Here is a 10,117-nt window from a genome sequence, read left to right on the forward strand (position 1 = left end):
GGTCTGCCGGGGCAGGGGGCTTGGATGTAGCCCCGGGTAAACAACATCGGGGCCCAAAGGAAGCAGAAAGAGCCGCCGGGGAATGAGAGGGAGGGGATCCCTGGAATGTCCCAATCGGGCGGCAGTTTGGCTGGAATCCGGGTTCACCCGTTTGTTTGTTAAAGGTTGATGAGCCTGGAGAAGGGAAGGCTCAGCGAGGGTCTCCTCCGTGTGTGTAAACACCCGCAGAGAGGGCAGGGCCGGGCTGCTCGGGGGTGCCCAGGCAGGACCAGGGGGCAATGGGCACAAACTGACACCCCCTGGAAGTGCCAAGGGCAGGTTGGATGGGGCTCTGAGCAACCTGGGCTGGTGGGAGGTGTCCCTGCCCATGCAGGGGTTGGGACTGGATGGTCTTGAAGGTCCCTTCCAACCCAAACCATTCTGTGGTACACAGGAGGCTCCCTCTGAACATCAGAAAACACTTGTTTCATACTTGTTTTATACAGAGGTGAGCAGGCACTGGTTGCCCAGAGAGATTGTGGAGTCTCTATCCTTGGAGATACTCAAAACCCTCTGTGCATAGTCCTAGGCAGCTGGCTCTAGGTGGCCCTGCTTGAGCAAGGGGGGGTTGGACCTGATGACTTCAAGAGGTCCCTGCCAACCTCAACCATTCTGTGATGAAGTGCAGGCTGCTACTGAATGGGCTGGTATTGTGGTTTCCCTGGCCATAGAGCCTCCTTCCTTCCTTTTTGCAGGGGGGGGGGGGGGAAAGAGGCATTTTTAAGATAAAGTTAGTTTCAGTCAACTCACTTCCTCGATCCAGTTCACCTCTTGGCAGAGGAGAAGGAAACAGTCAAAGGCTGAATGACCCATTTGTAGCTGTCACATTAAAGCAATCATAAAAGTACAATTTTGAGTCTGCTGAAATGCAGAAGAACTCTTACAAGGAAATTAGAAACAGGACATGGAGGCTGTAGGATGGTGCATAAATATTTTACATTTCTCATGCACATCTTTCCCACTCTAAAATTCAGACCTCAAAACCGAAGTTAAAAGCAAAACAAACTGCTTTACATACCACAGAAAAAACACAGAAACTTCTCCTGAGTCCAGGAACTGAGCTTGGGCTGGCTCACCAGCACCAGCCATCAACAGCTCTGTTATTTGTAAAGAATCTGGTTTCTTCATCTCTCGTTCCTTTCAGTTTTTTGGCCTGGTTTCTCCCAAACTTGCAAAATAAGTGTCGTTCTATCATTACCTGTACCTTTCAAGGAAGACCAACCTCTTTCTCCCATAAGATCCTTTCCACAAGGAGTCTGTGAGCCATTGTTTGGTGGTGTGGACAGGCCTGGACTGCTTTCGTGCAGCTGCTTCCTCTAGGCCCTTGGCACCCTTGTGAGCAACGTGTCTCCTGAAATCATTACTGCCTGTAATACATGTGAGTCTTCTCTAAGAACTCAAGACCTCCACCCATCATAGCTGATGGGTTCAAAGCAAATAATTCTGACAGTGCCTTTTATGTTTTGTTGGGGGTTTTTTGTTGTTTGATTTTTTTTGTTTGTTTGTTTCATTAGCTACTGTTTCAGCTTCCTGTCCTGATCCCTGTTCTGTCCTTACTCCTTGTGATCTCCCAGTTTTCTTGTGAACAGGCATGTCACATAGGCTTGCTTTATTTCTATCCACATTTTGATCTTCAGAAATTGGAAATTATTTTTTCTCTGATAATCCTGTGCTTGCTGGGTGTCTGACAGCAGCCTCCAGGGTCAGTAAAGTGAACCAAAATCAGAACTGAAGGCCTGGTGTTGGACTTTGGGATGGCTCTATTCCCACACCAAATGCTGAGATTGATTGGAAGTCCCAGCACTGCCTTTTATCTTTTAGAAGTTGTTTTTTCCACTGCCTGCAAATGAACTCTGGCTACAGGAAACAGATTGTGAAACTGGCTCCAAGGCCTTAACTTCAGATTTTTCAGCCCTTTGTTTTATAGATTTTAATGTAGCACTTTGGTAATGGAGATGAAGGTGGCTTTGTTTTTTCCAAACCAAATCTCTGCAGTTTTCCAATACTGTGTCAGGCTTGTCCATGTACTGCAAGACATTGTGGAAATCAAGGTCAAAGGCTACTAGTGGAGTTAATCAAGAGACTGAAGTCAGGGGAATGTGTTTGTCTGATTTGAGCATTCACTGCCTGATCTTGGTGTGCTTGGTTTTGATCCCTAAAGAACGGATGAGAGAAAGGCAGAATTATGAAGGAAACAATCTGGCAACTCATCCAGAATTACAGCATTTCACTTCTTAAAAAGATAAGCTGAAGAAAAACAAATTTGTGGCTGTTTTAAACCTCAGTATTTCCTTCCTTGATTATTTATCAACTTCCCTCTTTTTTTAACTAGATAAGAACTTCTATAGCTATATGCTAGTGAAATCCAAAAGCAGAAATATCTTTTGAAAATACAGTACAAAGCTGTTGTATTCATGTCCTTTCTAAGAAATAAATTATATTATCTTTACTTTTGAAAGTGTTTTCTAGTTTCTGTATGTCACAAAAGAGCACAATTGGTTGATTTCTGGAGAACACAATAACACAGTAAAACTTGTTCAACTTAGAAGGAACTGCTTTTTAAAATTAGATTCCTTCAACTGCTTTTATTTACACCTGGTTTTGTTCAGGCTTATTTCATTCCAACTGGTAAATACCTAGGATGGGATTGCTCTTCCAGAAGTTCACCCTCCCCTTTTGCACCTGGGGTTTGGCATGTTGCTGCAGTGTCTGGGCACTCCACGGTATTTAATGTGTTTTTCTTCACAGCAGCCCTCTGAGGAAGCAAAGCCCTGTGCCTCCTGTTCTGCAGAGAGACACCAGAATGCCAGAGGCTACTCCTCTGTCTTTGAACTGAGACCCAAGCTTAGTGTCAAGCCCAGACTCATGTTTCATCCCAACACACTGGCCTCAATGATTGAGCAAGCGACAGCATAAGGTGTAGGAGAATTTGTGGCCTCCTTTCACTTCTGAGCACGTGTTTGTGTGTCTCCCATGTGTTCTGGCCTACTTTATGTTGTACCAAACTGCCACCCTGGCTCCTTAGAGGTCACGAATGCAGCAGGGATGGGTAAGGCAGCCACCACCTTTTTCCTAGGGGACCATGTCTTTCTGGCAGAAAGACTATGGATTAGTTTCAAGCTGAAGCATGGGTTGCTTTGAGAAGAACTGGGCTGTAGCATATCAGAACTACAGACCACTTCAAGTCATAGAATCATAGGATAATTTGGATTGGAAAGAACCTTAAAGATCATCCAGTTCCAACCCCCCTGCCATGAGCACGGAACCCACTAGACCAGGCTGCACAAAACCTCATCCAACCTGGCCTTAAAAACCTCCAGGGATGGGGCATCAAGAGCCTCCCAGGGCAACCCATTCCAGTTCCTCACCACCCTTGTAGTGAAGAATTTCTTCCTAATATCTAACCTAAATCTCCCCTCTCCCAGTTTAAAACCATTACCCCTTGTCCTATCACTGTCTTCTCAGATGAAACGCCCCTCCCCAGCTTTCCTTTTCCTTTTCCCTCTCAAGTACTGGAAGTTCTCTTCTCCAGGCTGAACAGCCCCAACTCTCTCAACCTGTCTTCATAGCAGAGCTTCTCCAGGCCTTTGATCATTTTGGTGGCCCTTCTCTGCAAGTCCTGCTGAGCTGTGCTAGCTCTCTGGCTGTGTTCCATTTAGCTCTATAAATGTAGCTGAAAGACTATGGGCTAGACCCCAGAAAAGACCATGAGTAAACTAAACATTTATATCCAATGAGCAGCCACCTGAACTCTGCTAGACTGGATAGAAATGTCCAGAATTGCCCTGAGCTGGACTTCTTGGCATCTCTCTCCCCTTTGTGCTCACTTATTGCTTAGGAAGTAGGTGGAGCAGCTCCAGCAGAGGTCCAGCTGAGAGGAACATCTCCAAGCCAAATAGGTCAGGTTCTTCTGTTGTAGTCACAGTTGGCTTCAGTGCCCAGCTGCATTTGGTAGAGTGCTCACCTTGAGTGCAGTAACCCAGCCATCACAGCATCAGCTTTGAGCTCAAGGGAATTTACATCAACATCTTGTAACTCCCGGAAAAGCGTCCCGAATCTGAGAAGGACTGCAGAATGGAAGGGAAGCATTCATCACCTCACCTGTTGAAGCTGTGTCCCTCTTGGAAAGGAAAACCTGTGGCACTGGTGTGAACTACAAGGAAAGAGACACAGGGAGCTGTAGGTACTTACTCCTAGTTTCTAGTAGCTATTCCCAAGCCAGTGTTGGTTTTTTTTATATCCAGTGACTATTTACTACAAAGAAAGCATAAATAAAACTCAGGACTCACTTCCAACAATTAACCTGTATGAGACAGACACATCCCTGGTTTTCTCTGTCTTTTGCCTCAGCTGCCTTATCCTTGTCCTAGACTCTTACATGCTTCTCCACACAGGGTCATAACTTCAAACGAAAAGGTGGTGACTCCCTGTTTCCTTCCTGCTCTTCCTCCTCCCATTCTAGCACGGTGGTCAGGGATGCTGCATGAATGCTCCCCAGGAAGTCCCACTTCCTGGCCAGTGCTCTACCCACTGGGTAACAGCTCAGAGAAGGTGGACACTGTTTCCTCCAGCTGCACTATAAAAGAAAATGAACACTGCTTGTTGGGAATCTTTGATCTACTGACAGCCTCATAGGCCTTTTAGACACCTTTGGCAGGCTGGCTGTTAACACAGACCTTGGTGTTTTCCAGTAATAACACAAAAATGCTGTGGCCAGCAGCCATATGAAATGAAGTCACAGTCCAGAGAAGCACAGGGGCTCTTTATTCATTGTTTTAAATAACAGATTTGGGCATTCACCACCAGAAGAAGACTCCAAATTCTGAGTCCCAAGAGGACAAAGGTGCCAAGCATCAGGGTGGGACCTGACACACTTCCATGCTCATAGTTTCCCTGCACAGAGCTTTTGTTAGCTCCTCACTCAGCATGCTGCTTGTTTTGGCGTATACCTTCACTTCTTTTACATGCAGGGAATGAAAGCCTCTCATTACCAAACCCAAGAATCAGCCCTGAGGTTTGGAGGCTCATTGTATCCTGGAACATTATCAGTCCCTTATCAATCTCATCCCTCTGTGATTTATTAAGGTCACATAGAACAGCAAGAATTTAATTCAAGTCCCTGAGATCCACTGAGTTACCTTGCAGTCAGAAACTGTGTAACTAGTTAATATGGGAAAAATGTCTCTTAAACAATTTAAAATCAACAACTGAAGTAAGTTTTATACATGCAACATCATGCAGCATTTCCTGGTATCTCATTGAGATTTTTCAGGCATTTCTGAAGTCATCATGCAAGTTTAAATATACAGATGATGTAAAACAAGTTTACTGCAGCGTACCTCTGGGTGTTGTAAGTTTTCCCAGACAAATCAGGCCAGAAGCAGTGACAGATCATTTCTGCATTTTTTAAATATTTGCTGTATCATATGAAATACAAACTCTTTGGCATTAATATTTAGGATATTGTGCCTGTTCAAAATGCAGAATGTGGCTGTGTTAGAGTTGCCGTGAATATTCCGAGTCACGTAAATGTGGTATTATTTAAATTATTCCTCAACAAAATAGGTCTCCAAAATAAGGTGGAGGAGCTGTCCTGACTGAAATCTGCTTGCTTTTTTTATGCATCTTTAAAGACAAGTCTTGCTGACAAATGATGACTTGGAGATTCATTTCTTGCCTGGAGTGAAACTTATTTTTTCCTTGTTAGTATTTTTATTCCTCTCCTTCCTTTTCTTAGGTTGCCTGATATAAAAATGCAGCATGGAGTTCTTGTTCCCTGCCAGGTGCCTAGTTGTCAGCAGCACAGGAAGATGTGGAAAAAACCCCAAACTAGAGGCAGTAATAGGTAAAAGCAGACAATTCCTATGAACAATTACCCCCTTTGTGTTTCTCTGCTCATCCGTGTTATGGTCTTCTAGTTATCTGGCTAAAAATCTGCCTCCTACTCCATCTCCATGCTAGTTTAAAGAATGTTGGATGTGACACTTTCCCTGAGAAAGTATTGGGAAAAAAACAGAAGTTTACTTTGAAAATGAATTCCAAGGCAGTGGTGGGGACACAATCTGCATGTTTCATCTGCCTGGAGGGCAAGTTGCAACGTTCAGAACCATCTTTCAATGATTCCATTAAATATTTGAGGCATAAAAGGTGAAAATTATCATGTGGTAGAAGTGTTTACAGTGAATAAGTCAGTACTTGCAATAACTATCCCCTGCTTCATTACATTTCTTCACTATGATTGTCATTTCAACCCACTCTTATATTTACCCCACCTTACCCTAGTACATCTTTTTGCTTTTGCATTTGTCCTTCTAATGTCTGATTTTTCTGCCTGTGCACAGATACACAGTCCTAACTGGAGACAGCTGCCCTTGGAAACAGCAAAGTCTTCATCCTTTTTAATCAAGGGTCAGTAGCCAGAGCCAGTGATTTCCTCCTGCCCTCCCATCCATCAGGACACGTACTCCACTTTGCCTTCAAGGAAGCTGGGAGAGCTGTTTCCAATCCAATGAGCAGAAGCACATTTTTGAGGGTGAAGAGAAGTGACCAAGCTGAGAAAAACATGTATGGAAAACAGTGTGATGGTACCATCAGCAGGCAGTAACAGTGGAGAGAAGTAACTTTTGGGAGATGGTGAGGAGAGCACCTTCAATGTCTACATCAGTCAGGGTACTAAGAGCAGGCAGCGTCTGTTGGAACTGCATCCTAAATGTGAAGGGGGAAAAAGGCCTCTTCACTTTGTAAAAAACCCTAACTTTTTATGCTAGGAGAGGGAGTGAGAGAAAAAGAAGACCAAAGAAAGAAGAGCAAGGAACAAAGAACGAAGGAAAAGAGATGAGGAAGAGAAAACAACTGTAACAGGGGAGTGGAGGAGAAAAGAGGAACAGAACTACGAGGGAAGCAAGGAAGTAGATTAGTGACCGTTTCTAATACCTGGTTTTGTGTTTTATGCTTGTTACAAAAAAGGGTTCTATTTAATTGTTTTGGTCTGATTAAAGACTTAGAAATGTGCTTTTGATAGCACTGTTTTAGGCCAGATGCTTTCATGCTACATCGTGTCTAGTTACTAGATAGGAATTTGCAGCATTGCTTCTCAGAATGCTGCCTTCAGTCACCATCTGCTCATGCAGGTTAAAGCAGCTTCCACCAACTCCATTTCCCCACAAATACTGCATGTGATTTTATCCTGTACGTATGAATGGAGGCCAAATTTAATGAGGAATTGGGTCTGCTGTGCTTGCTGAAGAAAACTGCAAAATTCTAATGACATCATGGCCCCAATTGCTTGCTACACTTGGCCAGGTTAGAACCCCTTCCTGAAAAAAATTGCTTACAAAAAAAAAAAATCCCTGTTTTTTCTCCACCTGGTTATTGCTTTGCTTGTTCCCAAAGTACTGGTGTAACTCATTCTGTTGTCTTTCTTCCTCTTGTTTCGTTGTCTGTCTTTATCTCTAGCAAACAGGAACTAGAAAAATATCAGTATGAATGCTTAGAAGGTGTGACATGATGAAACAAAAGACTTAGGAGGGTTTTTTTCACTAAAATACCAGGTTTTACCACACTTCACAGTGCCTACAGTGTCACGAGAAAACACAGACTGTAATTTCTTTTCCTTTTCTTACAAGACTGAAGAAAACCTTCTGCATAAGACTTGAAATCCAAGGATGAACGGGCTTTGCTACAGTAGTATCAAAGAAGAAACCAGGCACTTCACCTGGATACATCCAGTTCTCAGACTGTCCGTTTTTATCTCGTGGTTTGTACAACAAACTGACTCCTGTGGATTTGCCAGTGTTATTTTTTTTTAAAAACTCCCCAAGTTCCTTAATCACCCTAAGAAACTTTGGTCCTTTGCTCTAAACTCATCCATCACAAGTGGGACTTGGCAGAACTTAAAAACATTGTTGAAAAGCCTTATTGATCCAGTGTGGTTTCACTTCCTGTTAGTTTTGCAGCTGTCACCTTTCCATTTCTAGCTCAGATTAAAGAAGACAAATGAGTACCAGTTACTTGGATATGTCCTGAGCAAGGTCGTAACCTTTCAGGCTGATTCAAGTGGTTGTGTCAGGATGCTAGAGACTGGGTGTTCCCAAAACAACAGCACAGTTTGCCTACAACATTAATTATTGTTATGGAGTCTCCTTCTCTGAAGGCTTTCAAGACCCATCTGGACGTGTTGCTGTGTGAACTGTCCTGGATGTTCCTGCTGCAGCAGGGGGGTTGGACTCCATGATCTTCAGAGGTTCCTTCCAACCCCTGTGATTCTATGATTTCTTTTTGTCAGTAGAAGGGCTGTTCTTTGTCTCTTGGCAATAAGGCTGAAAGAGAGTCACAGCACAGCTAGAGCAGCTGATCAAGCTGTTCCCTGGCTCTCAAAGGAAATTGAAAAGGGGGGAAAAAAGTAGACCAGTTTGGATTGTGTCACGAAAATGGCCTCTCACGTAACCTTTCCCCAGCAAGGCTTGGCTCAAATAGCCAAGGCAGCAGCCAGCATTCTGGGAGTTTCTTGGTTAGGCCTGTGTTTGGGCAATTCTTTAAAATTTCTCTTATAATATGTCAGATAAACAGTGAAACATTCCTTGATTCATCTGAGACTTTGTTTCGAGTGATGAAAAAAATCAGTATAAATTGTGCCTGCCCAGTAGGTCAGGTCAGGAGACAAACATCTCTGTATTACTTTCTGGAAAATGCTTTGGTCTGTTGTTTTTTTTTTTCTTTTTCCTCTCTGAAAGGTCTTCTGACAGCACCTCTTTCTCAGATCACAAACACTGAAGAACTCAGTGGGAGCATTGCTTCCACTATTACATTATTCCCTGAGTGTGTATCTTTTGGGAATCCATTAAGCCAGCGTTGTTCCTGGAATCTGCTAGAGTTCACATGTGGAAAAAGCTTTTCCACATCCTGCTTTACAGTATGTGGCATAATTTTATGTGTGGCAAAACATTTTTTGACTTTTAACTTCAAAAGGTTTAGTTTTTTTGAAACTTCTTTAATGATGTGGCTGCCACGGGAGGGGAGGAACAGGATGGATGAGGATGCGGAAGTAATAAAAGGTCTTTCTGTAGCATTTAGGATTTCAGTGGTGTTCAGTAAGTCCCAACTGTTTACTTGACAGATGCCAACACAGGGCTATGAGGATGACCTGGGGGGTTTTAATCTGGAAAAGAGAAGACTGAGACGGGTTCTAATTGATGTGTGGAAATATATGAGGGCTGGGTACCCAGAGGAACAGACAGCCTCTTGTCACTTGTGCCCTGGGATAGGGCAAGGGGCAATGGATTCAAGCTGGAGGCCAGGAAGTTCCACCTCAATATGAGGAAGAACTTCTTTCCTGTGAGGGTGACAGAGCCCTGGGACAGGCTGCCCAGAGAGGCTGTGGAGGCTCCTTCTCTGGAGACTTTCAAGACCCGCCTGGATGCCTTTCTGAGTGACCTGCCCTAGATTTGGTCCTTCTCTGGTAGGGGGGTTGGACTTGATGATCTCCAGAGGGCCCTTCCAACCCCAGCCATCCTGTGATTCTGTGATATTGACATGCTTACTTGCACTTGGCAGCAATAATTACAATTTCAATTTATTTTAACAGCAGCCTGATCCAGTACTCTGGGCACTCAGTTCAGGCCATTTTCAGCAGAAATGAATGGCTTGGAGCCACCATAGGTATCTAGGCCATGCTGATGGTTAGTGGCAAGCCTATAGGCACCACTGAATTGCCCCATGCTTGATGTAAACTGGCTACTCCTATGGTATATTTCTGTGTAAAATAGCACGGGGCACCTGACCCTCACCACTGTGTCCACCAACACAGGCTGGGTCAGTTCTGGTTAAAAAGCCCAAAGGGCTGGTGGTGACTCCAGATGTGACCTGCACGATGCAAGTGCTTCACCCCATTCCTTGCAGTGGTGCAGCTTGCTGGGTTCCTTCCTTCTTCCTCTCCTCCCCTCTGCCTGTAACCAGGGTATTTCATCAGCCTCCATTTAATACACATACTTCTCTCTTGGCTGTTCCCCAAACTCAAAGGAGTGCACCAATATCCTCCACCAAGGGCTTGTCTAAACAACAGTGTTTTGGCTGCCTTAAT

This window comes from Chaetura pelagica, unplaced genomic scaffold (assembly GCF_000747805.2).
Source record: "Chaetura pelagica isolate M959 unplaced genomic scaffold, ChaPel_1.0 scaffold118, whole genome shotgun sequence".
Taxonomy (NCBI): Eukaryota; Metazoa; Chordata; class Aves; order Apodiformes; family Apodidae; genus Chaetura; species Chaetura pelagica.